The sequence below is a fragment of the Bos taurus genome, chromosome 9, assembly GCF_002263795.3.
Source record: "Bos taurus isolate L1 Dominette 01449 registration number 42190680 breed Hereford chromosome 9, ARS-UCD2.0, whole genome shotgun sequence".
In the NCBI taxonomy this organism is placed as follows: domain Eukaryota; kingdom Metazoa; phylum Chordata; class Mammalia; order Artiodactyla; family Bovidae; genus Bos; species Bos taurus.
In genome coordinates, this window is record NC_037336.1 from 103,803,707 (window position 1) to 103,817,742 (window position 14,036).

Below are 14,036 nucleotides of genomic sequence, written 5' to 3' on the forward strand. Positions count from 1 at the left end.
TGGGTGAGAAATCATAAGATAACAGGATAATAAATCCTCCAGGGAGAAAGGGAGCTTCAGGAAGACAAAGGACACCCCCGGGACACTTGATTCCAGATGATGGTTCTTGCTCCCTGTGACCTGACTGAACTGCCTTTGAGGACAATAGGAAGCTAGCAGGCCATAAACGCACAAGTTCAGCCCCAGCCCTTCCTGCTCCTAAAAATACAGCCATTCCTGCAGCAGCTATTTTGGACAACAAACTGCTTCCTCAACATGAAAAGGCCCCGTGGCCATAAACAGGATTTCAGACCCAGACTCCGTCAGACAGGGGTCAGGGCCCAGGTCCACTCCAACCCCTGGGAGCCGTGGTTTTCCGGGGCCGGGGCGGGGGAGGAGCGGTACCTCTGTTTTTCTTAGTTTTATTTTGTTTTTAAATATAAACTAACTCAGAAAAGGTGGGGCTTGGAGAAGGATGTGGAGTGGGGTGAGGACTACTTGGCGAGACTCTAGGCTCTGAGCGCCTGTCTGGACGTGCAGCCGCTCCATCAGCAAACACTGTCAGCCTCGCCCTCGGAAGCCGGCCTGGTATCTTCGATCCAGAAGCCCTCAGACTTCGACACAGGGGCTCAGGATCCCAGGCAGGTTGACATCACGGTGCTCTTCCCAGGGGATCTCCCAAGACCTTCCTGTTTTTCCGCAGATGTGACCCCTGACAGAGGCCTGACTGAGCAAAGGTCAGGCCTGTTTCTCTTCACGGGGACGTCTCTCTTTTGATGTTGCTCCAGGGCCCCTGGATCCTGGCGGGCCTTCTCCTGGCTCCTGAGAGAGGCAGACATGAAGGGACAGAGAGTCCATCCACAAGCAGCCCAGGCCGTCCACTCGGGAGCAGGCTGAGGCCGGGGGTCACCCTCGCTTCCCAGCATCCCGGTGGGTGCTGCTCCCTGAAAACACGGCTTCACCTTTCTGTTTCTTTCTCGCCATCAGTAGAGCAAAACGGTGACCTTGGCCCCCAGACCTCCTTGTGCACGCAGAGCGCTGCCGCTGCCTCTCCACAGAGCGGGGGTCAGTGTCTGCCCTCCTGTGCGGACCTGGCCCCTTCTGTCCCGGCCTCCCCTCACGAGCCCTGCCCTCTCCTCCTCCAGGAAGCCTGGGCAGACCTGCTCTATTCCAAGAACTCCTCTGGGTCCGCCTGCTTATGACCAACCCTGGGGGTTGAGGAGCTCTGTCTGCTTAGAGAAATGTTAGATCATGAGGCTGCAACTCTCCAGCAGTTTAGAACGAGTTCATCAATGTTCCCTTTGCTGTGCTTGGTCTAAGGCAGTAACCCAACCCCAAAGGGAAAGGTAACGAAGGAGGATGTCCATTAGAGCTGTAATAGTAGTGACCCTTTTGTACACCTGTGGTGGATTCATGATGATATATGGCCAAACAATACAACATTGTAAAGTTAAAAAAAAAAAAAAGATTAAAAAAACAATAAAAAGAAAGAAAATCCTAAATGTCACACAGGAGTTTGGCAATGCCAATTATCATGTAAAAATATTAGGAGTCAAAACTGGATTTTCCAGAGACAAAAACAAACAGGCAAGTCCATCTGAAGCACCTGGAGTGAGGGTAGCGGTGGCCCCACGCGCTAGCTTGGCCAGGTGAGCAGGCGCCACTCCACAGGTGGAAGCAGTCGTCCGTCAGGTGTGATAAGAAGGGTACTTCTCGGTGACTCTCTTCCCGAGAACTCATGACCCCAGTGTAACCATGAGGAAAACATCAGACACACTTACATTCTACAAAAGCCCCAAACAGAACTCCTCAGAACTATCCAAGTCATTAAAAAAAAAAGGACTGAGGAGCTGCCCCAGCTCAGTAGAGCTGAGGGAACCGTGACCATGCACCATGGCCCTGGATGAGATCGGAGAAGGGAAAATGGTGAAGTCCCAGTAAAGTCAGGAGTGGAGTTCGTGTGCCAGGCAGCTTCCTTAGAGTTGACAAATGCATCCTGGTCATCGTCTCAGATGTTGAGAAAAGGAGGCTGAGGGAGGGCGTAGGAACCTTATACTATCTTTGCAACTGTTCTGTAAATCTAAAATTATTCCAAAATGACTATTATTTTAGTGGTGTTGGCCTTATCAAGAGCAATACTAGATACCTAACATAATACCTAAAAGTTATGTGAAGGAATTATTTCCACCAAAAACTTCATGCCAAGCTGTGGTTTTTCTAGTAGTCATGTGAGATTTGGACCATAAAGAAGGCTGAGCACCCAAGAATTGATGCTTTCAAACTGTGGTGTGGGAGAAGACTCTTGAAAGTCCCTTGAACAACAAGGAGATCAAACCAGTCAATCCTAAAGGAAATCAACCCTGAATATTCATTGGAAGGACTGATGTTGAAGCTGAAGCTCCAATACTTTGGCCACCAGATGGGAAGAACTGGTTCAGTGAAAAGACCTTGAACCTGGGAAAGGTTGAAGGCGGGAGGAGAAAGGGATGACAGAGGATGAGATGGTTGGATGGCATCACTGACTCAATGGACATGAATTTGAGCAAACTCCTGGAGAAAGAAATGGCAACCCACTCCAATACTCTTGCCTGGGAAACCCCATGGACAGGAGCCTGGTGGGCTACAGTCCACGGGGTCGTGAAGAACTGGACAGGACTAAAGTGGCTGAGCACGACTGAGCACAGGCGTATCCTACCAAAGAGAATGCTTTCATAAGTTGATTTTAAAGTAGTGGCCATTGTTGCTTATTTTCTATTTAAGAAGCATTTCAAGTAGTAGAAAAAAATTCCCGAATCCCTGACCATAAACCCGGCCGCCTAAGTAGCCCCCTCTTCTGCATCTGAACCGCCACCCACCCCGCCCCTTCCTGCAGCCCCGGGACGCGCCTTCCCCGCAGGACAGGTCCCAGCGGGCATTCCCAGCGGGCCTGTCGCTGCTACAGCCACGCTCCCCGTTCCTGGAGAAGCTGAGCTGCCTGAGAGCACACGGGCTTCTGCCTGCGTGCTGAGGATGCACGGGCTTCTGTCTGCTGAGGGTGGCCACCTGTCCTGGGCCTGCCTTTCCCATCAGCCCACTGCCTCCCCACCCTGCTCTGTTTCAAGTCAGTTCTCTTCGGGCGTCAGCCCTTGGCTCTCCTGGGCAGTCCTCAGTCCTGACCTTTGTCCTGACACCTGCAATTGGATCTCGGCCCTGGGCTTGCAGCTCTGGCCCCGGCCACGCGGCCTCAGCTCCAAGCCCCTGCCCCCTATCCTCCTCCCCAGGCCGCTTCCCTTCACCCTCAGCACCCCAACCCCGCATCTTGTCCAGAGGATCCCACATTTCACGTACAGCTCAGGCCCTGCCCACCCAGACCAGACCCTCCCAGGCACCTGTGTGTTCACACTGAGCTCGCCACCTACTCCTCCCAGCCCCCTTCTGTGGGGTGCTGACAGCAGCTCCCCTCTGCATTGCCCACACCTTCCCAAACCCCCACACCTGCCTCAGCCATCAGGACACGTTCACTCGTCCACTTTCTATCTTCCCTCTGGGATGCCAGCCCCGGGTGGATTCAAAACATTTTCAGATTCATTCATGGTGTGTCTCCACTGCTGAGGAGTAATGCTGGGAGAGAACACCCAGGGAGGGCCTATGAGCACCCAGCGAGGGCCCAGTGAGCACCCAGCGAGGGCCCATGAGCACCCAGGGAGGGCCCGTGAGCAACCAGGGAAGGCCTGTGAGCACCCAGTGAGGGACCATGAGCACCCAGCCAGGGCCCATGAGTACCCAGCAAGGGCCCAGTGAGGACCCAGTGAGGGCTCGTGAGCACCCAGCCAGGGCCTGTGAGCACCCAGCGAGGGCTGATGAGCACCCAGTGAGGGCCCACGAGCACCCAGCCAGGGCCCACAAGCACCCAATGAGCACCCAGCCAGGGCCCATCAGCACCCAGCCAGGGCCCATTAGCACCCAGCCAGGGCCCATCAGCACCCAGCCAGGGCCCATCAGCACCCAGCCAGGGCCCATGAGCACCCGGCCAGGGCCCATCAGCACCCACGTGAGACAGGGGTGGGAGGGGAGAGAAAAGCCCTCTTTTTTCTCAGAAGCGTCTGAGGTCCCATGACCCCCTGCCTTGTTATTGTAAGTCCTCTCATCTGTTTGTTTTCATTTTTCTTAGAATCCAGGTCCTGTCATCTTGACAGAGGACTTCTAGGTACATTTTTCTCTCTCTGTTTGCGGTTACCGTACTCTGACAACACACGAGAGAACACACGGGTCTCCTTGGGAAAGGGGAAGGGACGCAGTGTCAGAACAGTGGGTCCCATTTTCCTATTAAAGGTCCGTCTTGCCTCTTCTGTCTTGGTGGTTTGGTCAGTCCGCCTCATGCTGACCGCAAGAGGAAGCCCCCGCAGAGACGTGGAGCCGTCTGCCTTCCCTTTAGAAAGCAAAGCCATCTGCAGCTGCATGTGGCAGGCTCATGATGTAACGGGGGGCTTCGCTGCTCACCCACCGAAGCCTCGGGGTGGGGAGTCTGCCTCCATCTCCAAGCTGCAGCAGGTGTAACACAGCAGCAGAGGTGCCTCCTGGGACCGTACCCACGCTGGTCAGCTCAGGCTGCGGGGCGGGTGTGCTGTTCTTTAAAAGCAAAACAAACAGCGGGGCTCATGAGAAGATCCTAGAAGTCAGGTGTGTTGTTTAGGGAACAGACTATGGAAAGGGCAGCTGTCTGAGAACCACCACCCCTCAACGCCCTGCCGAGGCTGGAGGGTCCCCATGGCCTGGGCCCAGCAGGGCGAGGGTCTGTCTGGGCAGCGGCAGGGGGTGGGGACCCCTGCAGGTTTGTGTGAAGGTTGGCTCCAGACCCCCAAGCTCGCAGCAGGAAGACGGCGCCCTGACAGATGCAGCCTGGACGGGTCAGGTGTGGGCACGAGAGGCATCTGGGTTTAACTCAGGGAGTGTGCAGTCAAGGCCACTCTCCTGGGACAGGGAGAGGGCCCTGGTCAGGCAGGGGACACTTCGGTGGGAGCTGCTGGGATCCAGCGCAGAGCCCAGGTCCACCACTCCAGCCCCCGCCAGGTTGGACTCTCTCCTGCAAATTCATACCCAGTTGAGACCAAGCTTCTTAAAACTTCCTGCCCAGATATTCCCAAGTGCCTCAGTGTAAGTCGGAATGTCTGGGTGTTCTTTAAACATTAGCATCTTCCTCTGAGTATCAGGGTGCTGCTGAGACGCAGTGGGATTGTGTCCAGCTGCTCAGCTCCAGGAGGCCTTCCCTGGAGTTGTGTGAGAGGGCGGGCCAGGCCAGCAGCTGTTGGACGAGAAGGAAGCGCTGCAATAAATACACCCAGATTCCAGAATGTTCCGTGACATCATCTGCACAATCCCTGGTGTGCAGTGAAGCCAGCCGACTCAGCTTGACCAGGGTCACTGGGTGGGACAGTGGCAGCACAGTCCTCCTGCTGAGAGGAGGGGTTCAGATGACGCCCCCACCCCTGGGATTCGCCGAGGAGCCCGGTGGAGCTGGAGGGCAGGGGCTTGCGTGGAGGTGGGGAACTGCCAGACCCCGAGGGCACCTCACAGAAGCAGACGCCCTTTCCTGGGGTGCTCATCGCTGGACTCTGCTGCCACGTTCAGAAATGCTGTGAGCAAAGCACAGGCAGGTGAAAAGGGAGACGGATGGACAGAAGAACCCGGGTGGCACCAGCAGCCCTTGGCAGGCACAGCCCAGGAGTCAGAAATGGACAGCTTGCCAAAATGCACCTCATATCTGCCACTTGACACTTTGTTTCTGATCACACTTGAATTGTGAAATTAGAAATGCCTGGATTCTTTTTTTTTTTATTGAGGTATAATATAGTGTAAAAGCTGGCTTAAAACTTAACATTTAAAAAACTAAGATCATGGCATCTGGTCCCATCACTTCATGGCAAATAGATAGGGAAACAATGGAAACAGTGACAGACTTGATTTTCTTGGGCTCCAAAATCACTGCAGATGGTGAGTGAAGCCATAGAATTAGAAGACACTTGCTTCTTGGAACAAAAGCTATGACCAACTGAGACAGTATATTAAAAAGCAGAGACATTACTTTGCTGACAAAGGTCCATCTTGTCAAAGCTCTGGTTTTCCCAGTCATCGTGTATGAATGTGAGAGTTGGACCACAGAGAAGGCTGAGCATCGAAGAATTGATGCTTTTGAACTGTGGTGTTGGAGAAGACTCTTGAGAGTCCCTTGCACTGCAAGGAGATCCAACCAGTCACTTCTAAAGGAAATCAGTCCTGAATATTCATTTGAAGGACTGATGCTGAAGTTGAAACTCCAATACTTTGGCCACTTGATGCGAAGAATTGACTCACTTGAAAACAGCCTGATGCAGGGAAAGATTGAAGGCAGGAGGAGAAGGGGACAACAGAGGATGAGATGGTTGGATGGCATCACCAACTCGATGGACATGAGTTTGAACAAGCTCCGGGAGTTGGTGATGGACAGGGAGGCCTGGTGTACTGCAGTCCATGGGGTCACAGAGAGTCGGACACGACTGAGTGACTGAACTGAACTGAGCAGTTTAGATGGGTTTCCTTCTCTCCACAGGAGAAGGCAATGGCACCCCACTCCAGTACTCTCGCCTGGAAAATCCCATGGACGGAGGAGCCTGCTGGGCTGCGGTCCATGGGGTCGCTAAGAGTCAGACACGACTGAGAGACTTCACTTTCACTTTTCCTTTCATGCATTGGAGAAGGAAATGGCAACCCACTCCAGTGTTCTTGCCTGGAGAATCCCAGGGACGGGGGAGCCTGGTGGGCTGCCGTCTCTGGGGTCACACAGAGTCGGACACGACTGAAGCGACTTAGCAGCAGCAGCAGCAGCTTCTCTCCACATTACCCCCAGCTTCTGTTGTCTGTGGTCCTCTGATGATGACCATCCCAACAGGTATGAGGTGATATCTCATTGTGTGATTTTTTTTGTTTTTTTTTTGCATTTCCCTGATGACTAGCACCTGTTGGCCATCTGTATGTCTTCTTTGGGGAAATGTCTACTCAGGTCTTCAGCCCGTTTTTTAATAGAGTTGTTTGTTTTTTGATATTGAGTTGTTGTATAAGCTATTTATACAATCTGCATATGATTCCTATTTGACTGGATCATATGAAAATATTTTTTCCGCATTTCCTCTAAAGTCAGGAACAAGACAAGGGTGCCCACTTTCACCATTACTATTCAACATAGTTTTGGAAGTTTTGGCCACAGCAATCAGAGCAGAAAAAGAAATAAAAGGAATCCAAATTGGAAAAGAAGAAGTAAAACTCTCACTATTTGCAGATGACATGATCCTCTACATAGAAAACCCTAAAGACTCCACCAGAAAATTACTAGAACTAATCAATGACTATAGTAAAGTTGCAGGATATAAAATCAACACACAGAAATCCCTTGCATTCCTATACACTAATAATGAGAAAACAGAAAGAGAAATTAAGGAAACAATTCCATTCACCATTGCAACGGAAAGAATAAAATACTTAGGAATATATCTACCTAAAGAAACTAAAGACCTATATATAGAAAACTATAAAACACTGGTGAAAGAAATCAAAGAGGACACTAATAGATGGAGAAATATACCATGTTCATGGATTGGAAGAATCAATATAGTGAAAATGAGTATACTACCCAAAGCAATTTATAGATTCAGTGCAATCCCTATCAAGCTACCAACGGTATTCTTCACAGAGCTAGAACAAATAATTTCACAATTTGTATGGAAATACAAAAAACCTCGAATAGCCAGAGTGATCTTGAGAAAGAAGAATGGAACTGGAGGAATCAACCTACCTGACTTCAGGCTCTACTACAAAGCCACAGTTATCAAGACAGTATGGTACTGGCACAAAGACAGAGATAGAGATCAATGGAACAAAATAGAAAGCCCAGAGATAAATCCACGCACATATGGACACCTTATCTTTGACAAAGGAGGCAAGAATATACAATGGATTGAAGACAATCTCTTTAACAAGTGGTGCTAGGAAATCTGGTCAACCACTTGTAAAAGAATGAAACTAGAACACTTTCTAACACCATACACAAAAATAAACTCAAAATGGATTAAAGATCTGAACATAAGACCAGAAACTATAAAACTCCTAGAGGAGAACATAGGCAAAACACTCTCTGACATACATCACAGCAGGATCCTCTATGACCCACCTCCCAGAATATTGGAAATAAAAGCAAAAATAAACAAATGGGACCTAATTAACCTTAAAAGCTTCTGCACATCAAAGGAAACTATCGGCAAGGTGAAAAGACAGCCTTCAGAATGGGAGAAAATAATAGCAAATGAAGCAACTGACAAACAACTAATCTCAAAAATATACAAGCAACTCCTACAGCTCAACTCCAGAAAAATAAATGACCCAATAAAAAAATGGGCCAAAGAACTAAATAGACATTTCTCCAAAGAAGACATACAGATGGCTAACAAACACATGAAAAGATGCTCAACATCACTCATTATCAGAGAAATGCAAATCAAGACCACTATGAGGTACCATTTCATGCCAGTCAGAATGGCTGCGATCCAAAAGTCTACAAATAATAAATGTTGGAGAGGGTGTGGAGAAAAGGGAGCCCTCTTACACTGTTGGTGGGAATGCAAACTAGTACAGCCACTATGGAGAACAGTGTGGAGATTCCTTAAAAAACTGGAAATAGAACTGCCTTATGATCCAGCAATCCCACTGCTGGGCATACACACTGAGGAAACCAGAAGGGAAAGAGACACGTGTACCCCAATGTTCATCGCAGCACTGTTTATAATAGCCAGGACATGGAAGCAACCTAGATGTCCATCAGCAGATGAATGGATAAGAAAGCTGGGGTACATATACACAATGGAGTATTACTCAGCCATTAAAAAGAATTCATTTGAATCAGTTCTAATGAGGTGGATGAAACTGGAACCTATTATACAGAGTGAAGTAAGCCAGAAGGAAAAACATCCATACAGTATACTAACGCATATATATGGAATGTAGAAAGATGATAACAATAACCCTGTGTACGAGACAGCAAAAGAGACACTGATGTATGGAACAGTCTTATGGACTCTGAGGGAGAGGGTGGGAAGATTTGGGAGAATGGCATTGAAACATGTAAAATATCATGTATGAAACGAGATGCCAGTCCAGGTTCCATGCACGATACTGGATGCTTGGGGCTGGTGCACTGGGGCGACCCAGAGGGATGGTATGGGGAGGGAGGAGGGAGGAGGGAGGAGGGTTCAGGATGGGGAACACATGTATACCTGTGATGGATTCATTTTGATATTTGGCAAAACTAATACAATTATGTAAAGTTTAAAAATAAAATAAAATTAAAAAAAAAATAAAATATTTTTTCCCATTCAGTATGTTATCTTTGCATTTTGTGAGTGGTTTTCTTTGTTGTACCAAATATTTTAAGTCTAATTAGGTCCCATTTGTCTATTTTTGCTTTTGTTTTCTTTGCTTTTTAAGGTTTTTTTTTTTTAAAGAAGACAAATATTTGTATGAAGTGAAGTGAAAGTTGCTCAGTCATGTCTGACCCTTTGCAACCTCATAAACATCCATGGGATTTTCCAGACCAGAATATTGGAGTGAGTAGCCTTTCCCTTCTCCAGGGGATTGTCTCAAACCAGGGATCGAACCCATGTCTCCAGCATTGCAGGTGGATTCTTTACCAGCTGAGCCGCAAGGCAATCCCATATTTTTGTATATTTTTCTTAAAAATATATGAGCGGTAAATTCCCCTGAGGAAGAGAGGGCCGTGAATATGGGAAGTGGATGAATAATCCAGCCTCGCCGTGACGTGGACAGCCGGGCAGCCTCCTGAAAGGTGGAAGTATGCAGGCCACGTGGGGGCCCAGGAGAGAGCTATGTCGGCCATTGCTGATTGAGTTTGGGAGCTGGGAGCCCACGGACTTGAGGACTGGCCCAAAGACCAAGGCACCCAGCCCAGTGGCGGCACAGACAAGCCGGCACTTCCTGGGCAACGCCTGGTACTTAGACACCCTGGGGAAGGAGCGCAGACAGGTGTCTGCAGAGGAATGCGCGTGGTTCTGTCTGTCCTGGTTTCTGTGGCTCTTTGTCACGGGGTCAGAGGGACGCCTCCTGTGACCCCGAGGCTCCGTCAGCGCCTCTGGCTGGAAGGGCCAGCAAAGTGCACTCGAGTGACCAGCCCTGACCCTCAGCTCAGCTGAAACAGAAGTCGACTTCACCCCACTCACCAGGAAAATCTGGGTGATCTTCATTTTTGAGGTGAGAATGGGGACTTTTCTCACTTATCTGAATTATTTACATGAAAACTTACTTTAAAAAGCTCGGTTGGTCATCAGTTGGTCTCGAGCGCTGGGCAAGGCTAGGTGCCCCTTGAGGCCAAGATCCCTCCCTTAGGAAATGCGCCATGCGGACTGAGTCCCCATCGCTGCGGCCCTTGCAGTCTGCGACCAGCCCATGTCTGCCCTCTGGGGCTAAGATGGGCCTGAGGGAATGTGTTTGGCTGGTTCCTCTGGCCAAACCTTGGGCAGATTGGCTGAAAGAGGCCTGGCTGGAGTATGGGTGTAGAAAGAGTGCGGGCCTGCAGCAAGGCAGCCGCGTGTTCCCTGAAAGCTGTACTTTACACCTTCGGGCCCAAGGGGTCCCCTCTTTACAAAGCCCCTCCTCCTTCCAAGGCCGACAGGCCATCTGGGCTTGGGCAGAGCCGTCCACTCAGTGGGCGCCCCCAGCATCTTTCCCTTGCAGGTCCAGTGCGGCCAGCTCCTCCATCCTTCTGGATGATGCAGTCGGTAGTCTGAGGGTGCCCGGGGAGCCTCAACCAGCCCTGGTGGGGTTCACAGGCCCCTGGTGAAAGGGTCAGAAGGCACGGTAGGGCTACAGGGACCCGCCAGCCAGGGTGCAGCCATTCTCACAGGTTTCCACCCACCTGTGCACCAGGCCCCATGCTCAGAGAGGTCACTTCTGCAGGACCAGACTTGGGCGGCTGCTCCACATGCTGCCCGGAGCCTGTCTGCGGCCCCTCCCCTGAGCCTGGAGACTGGCTCCCCTGCCACCTCCTCCTCTGCCCTGCCCGGACGGCTCCGACCTTGGAGGACTGCGCTCTGGCTGGCCTGGTGGGCACCGGGCACGGACCGCACGGGTGACTTGCTCTTGCTGTGTTTCTCTGTGACCTGCTGCACCATTAGGGAAAAAGGGGCTCAGCCCGAGGGCAGGATCCCTGACGAGCCCTAATTACCCAGGATGAGTCAGCAGCTCTGCTCGGCGGGACACAGGCGGCGCCTGGCCGAGGCCCAGGCTCAGGGCTCCAGCAGGAGCTGCCTCTGACCCGGGAGGCCCAGAGACCCCTTCCATCCATCTTACCTGAGTCCTCGGGAGCTGGAGGGCAGAGGAAAGCGGGCTGAGAGATTTTCGAAAGAGGCTCGTGTTCATGTCCCCTAAAGTCAGGCCTCCAGGTGGCTTCCACTGTGACCTTGAATCCCCTGGGATTGCCTGCCCTCAGGACAGCTCCCCCCTTTCCTGCCCCAGGGTCCTCCGTGGGTGGGGGTCTTACAACCAAAACCAGAAAGAGGAAGGTGGGGGACCCTGCCCAGGTGTGACGCACAGTGTGCCAGGCGCACTGCCAGAGGCGCTCACACCCTCCGCAGGGCAAGGGCAGCGGAGGAGGGGCCAGTCCTCGTTCCCCAGTCCTGGGGGCCCCTGCTCCTTCCTTTCTCTCCTGCACCAGCTTTTCTGTATCAGAGGGGGTGCTGTGATCAACTCCCACCCCTTTTCCTTTGAGGCCCCACCAGCAGAAGATGCATGTTCCATCCCTGGGTCGGAAAGATCCCCTGGAGAAGGAAATGGCTGTCCACTACAGTATTCTTGCATGGAGAATCCCATGGACAGAGGAGCCTGGTGGGCTACAGTCCATAGGGTCGCAAAGAGATGGGCACAACTTAGCTACTAAACAACAACAACAACAAATCTCCCTTGTCACCACAAAAGCCCGTGTACAGGCATCTGAACCCCTGAAGGCGCTAGCCGTGAGGAACACACTGCTGTCTGTCTGTCTGGCCTCAGCTTTTTCCTCTGCCCATCGTCTGTCCTGTGCAGTCGGACTTTCTCCGTCTCCTCTGACCCTGTGGCCTTGCAAGCAAGCCAGGCCTTTGAGGAGGAGGCGATGCTGCCCAAGGGCTGGGTCTTGGTGCCCCGCGTGTGTTCTGGAACGCAGCCTGCCCTGAGCGCGCGAGACAGAGGGTGGGTGCCCGTGAGAGCGCGAGAGCCCCGGGCTCCCCCTCGTGCCTGCCGGTCCCCTGGAACCTCCAAGCCCGGGGCGTCTCTCCGCTAGGGAAGCAGGCCTTCTGCCCAGTGCTCAGAGCCCACGAGCTCCAGGCCCGCCTCCCTCCCAGCCCGGCTGGGAGCCTGGCTTGAGCCCTGACGAGTGTAGACCGCAAGGCCCCACACGCCTTGGTGGGGGCACCACACCTCTTCCAGTTCACGTCCAATCCTGGGAATTAAGGAAACTGAACTGGCCACTTGTTCGTGTAAGTCTCTCCGTCACAGATGTCTTCACTTACTCATGCAAGGTCATGTCTGGAGCCCAGCACAGCAGAGCAGTGAAGGGGCCTCTCTCTCCCTCTGAAGGGGGGGCGACAGGAGAGGTGCCCCCACAGAACCTGGGCTGTGAGCCTGCATTAGAGGCCCAGGCGGGGTCCCCTGAGCCCTGTCTCCGTGTCCTGCCAGGACCTTCCAAAGAAGCCAGCTCCCCTCCAGAGGAAGCCCACTGGCCCCAAGGGCCAGCTGACGTCATGCTCCTTCTACAAATGGGTGTGAGGACGCCTGAAACCGGGGGTGCCATGGAAACGGGATGTCTTTCCTGTTGGCTTGACTCCTGCGGTCAGCATGCCTCATCCTTCCGACCTTCCCAAACCAGACCCCACGGCTGGGCTTCTGCCTCCAGAGAGAAGCTGTGGGGCCAGCAGGGAGGAGGGGCATGCTCAGTTCTGCAACTGGACACAGGGCTGAGGCTGGGCTTGGCGGCCACGTGGGTGACTGTTTCCCGAACGGAAGGGCTTATGGCTACAAGCGCTGTGTTCAGACGGCTGATTCAGCAGGTGAGGGGCTGGCCGGCAAATGTACTAAAATATGGGGTTCATTTCTAATCAAGATAAAGGACCGGGGATATGATGCCTGGCCATTTAGGGTATAAAAGCCTATTCAGGGAAGTAATTATGGGCTTTAGATGAAATCTTAAAGAATGAGAAATCAACTTACAGCCAGGATGAAGCTAGGGCCAATTGCGTTCCACCTTCTGAGAGCCTGAGTGTTTGTTTCAGAAGAAGAATCTTCCCACCAATGTTGCTCCAGGAACCCAGCCATCAGTCCGTCCATCCATCTGTCCTGGTTAACAGCCGGCTGTTAACAGCCATTGTCTGAACCAGGGGGAAGCTAAGCCCCCAAAGGCAGAGGACCCGTTCCAGGAGGCAGCAGAGGGTTCGCCTCCAAGGCCCTGAGCCATGTGACCTTCCCCAGAGGTGAGGTCCAGTGCGGTGTGTGGTCAAGCGCTGGGTTGGATGTGGGCACCTCACCCGCCTGGTGTGGGCTTGTCTCCTTAGCCGTGCCTGAGGACAAGCATAAAAAGAATTTCCTGAGGTCTTCTCTGCTCAGCCCTCCACCAGCACACCGCCCTCACACAGCCCAGCCCTGCTGGACTCCAGGGCGTGTGCCCCCGGGAGGTGCAGGGAGGGGTCGCCTCAGTTTTTAGGCCCTCCCCGGAGCCCATCAGTGGGGGCCCCGCCCTCTCCTGTGTCATCAGAAGAGGGCTGAGTGAAGCCAAGAGGGCCTGATGCTGGCCTGTGACAGGAGGGGCCTCTCTGGACTCAAGGGCCCTGCAAGATCCTCATGTCTGGGACAAGGAGAGGTAGCTTTCGTCCATGTCAGGAGAGGAGGGGTGCAGGGTGTGGAAGTGAAAACAAAAGCCAGGAGAAGTTGCTACGTGGACGGAGAGGAGGCCCTGATTCCTGCCACCTTGATTCTCAGGAGGAATCTGGTCACTCAGATTGAAATCAAGT

General features: G+C 52.4%; 1 long non-coding RNA gene across 1 annotated transcript; it reads right to left on the minus strand.

Moving 5' to 3' along the window:
- Positions 1-387: 387 nt before the first annotated feature.
- Positions 388-13,728, minus strand: LOC132346156 (uncharacterized). Its single transcript, XR_009495902.1, has 3 exons — positions 13,240-13,728; positions 5,056-5,260; positions 388-4,587 (listed from the first exon to the last, which is right to left on the minus strand). It is a non-coding gene; the product is annotated as an uncharacterized lncRNA (long non-coding RNA).
- Positions 13,729-14,036: the final 308 nt, after the last annotated feature.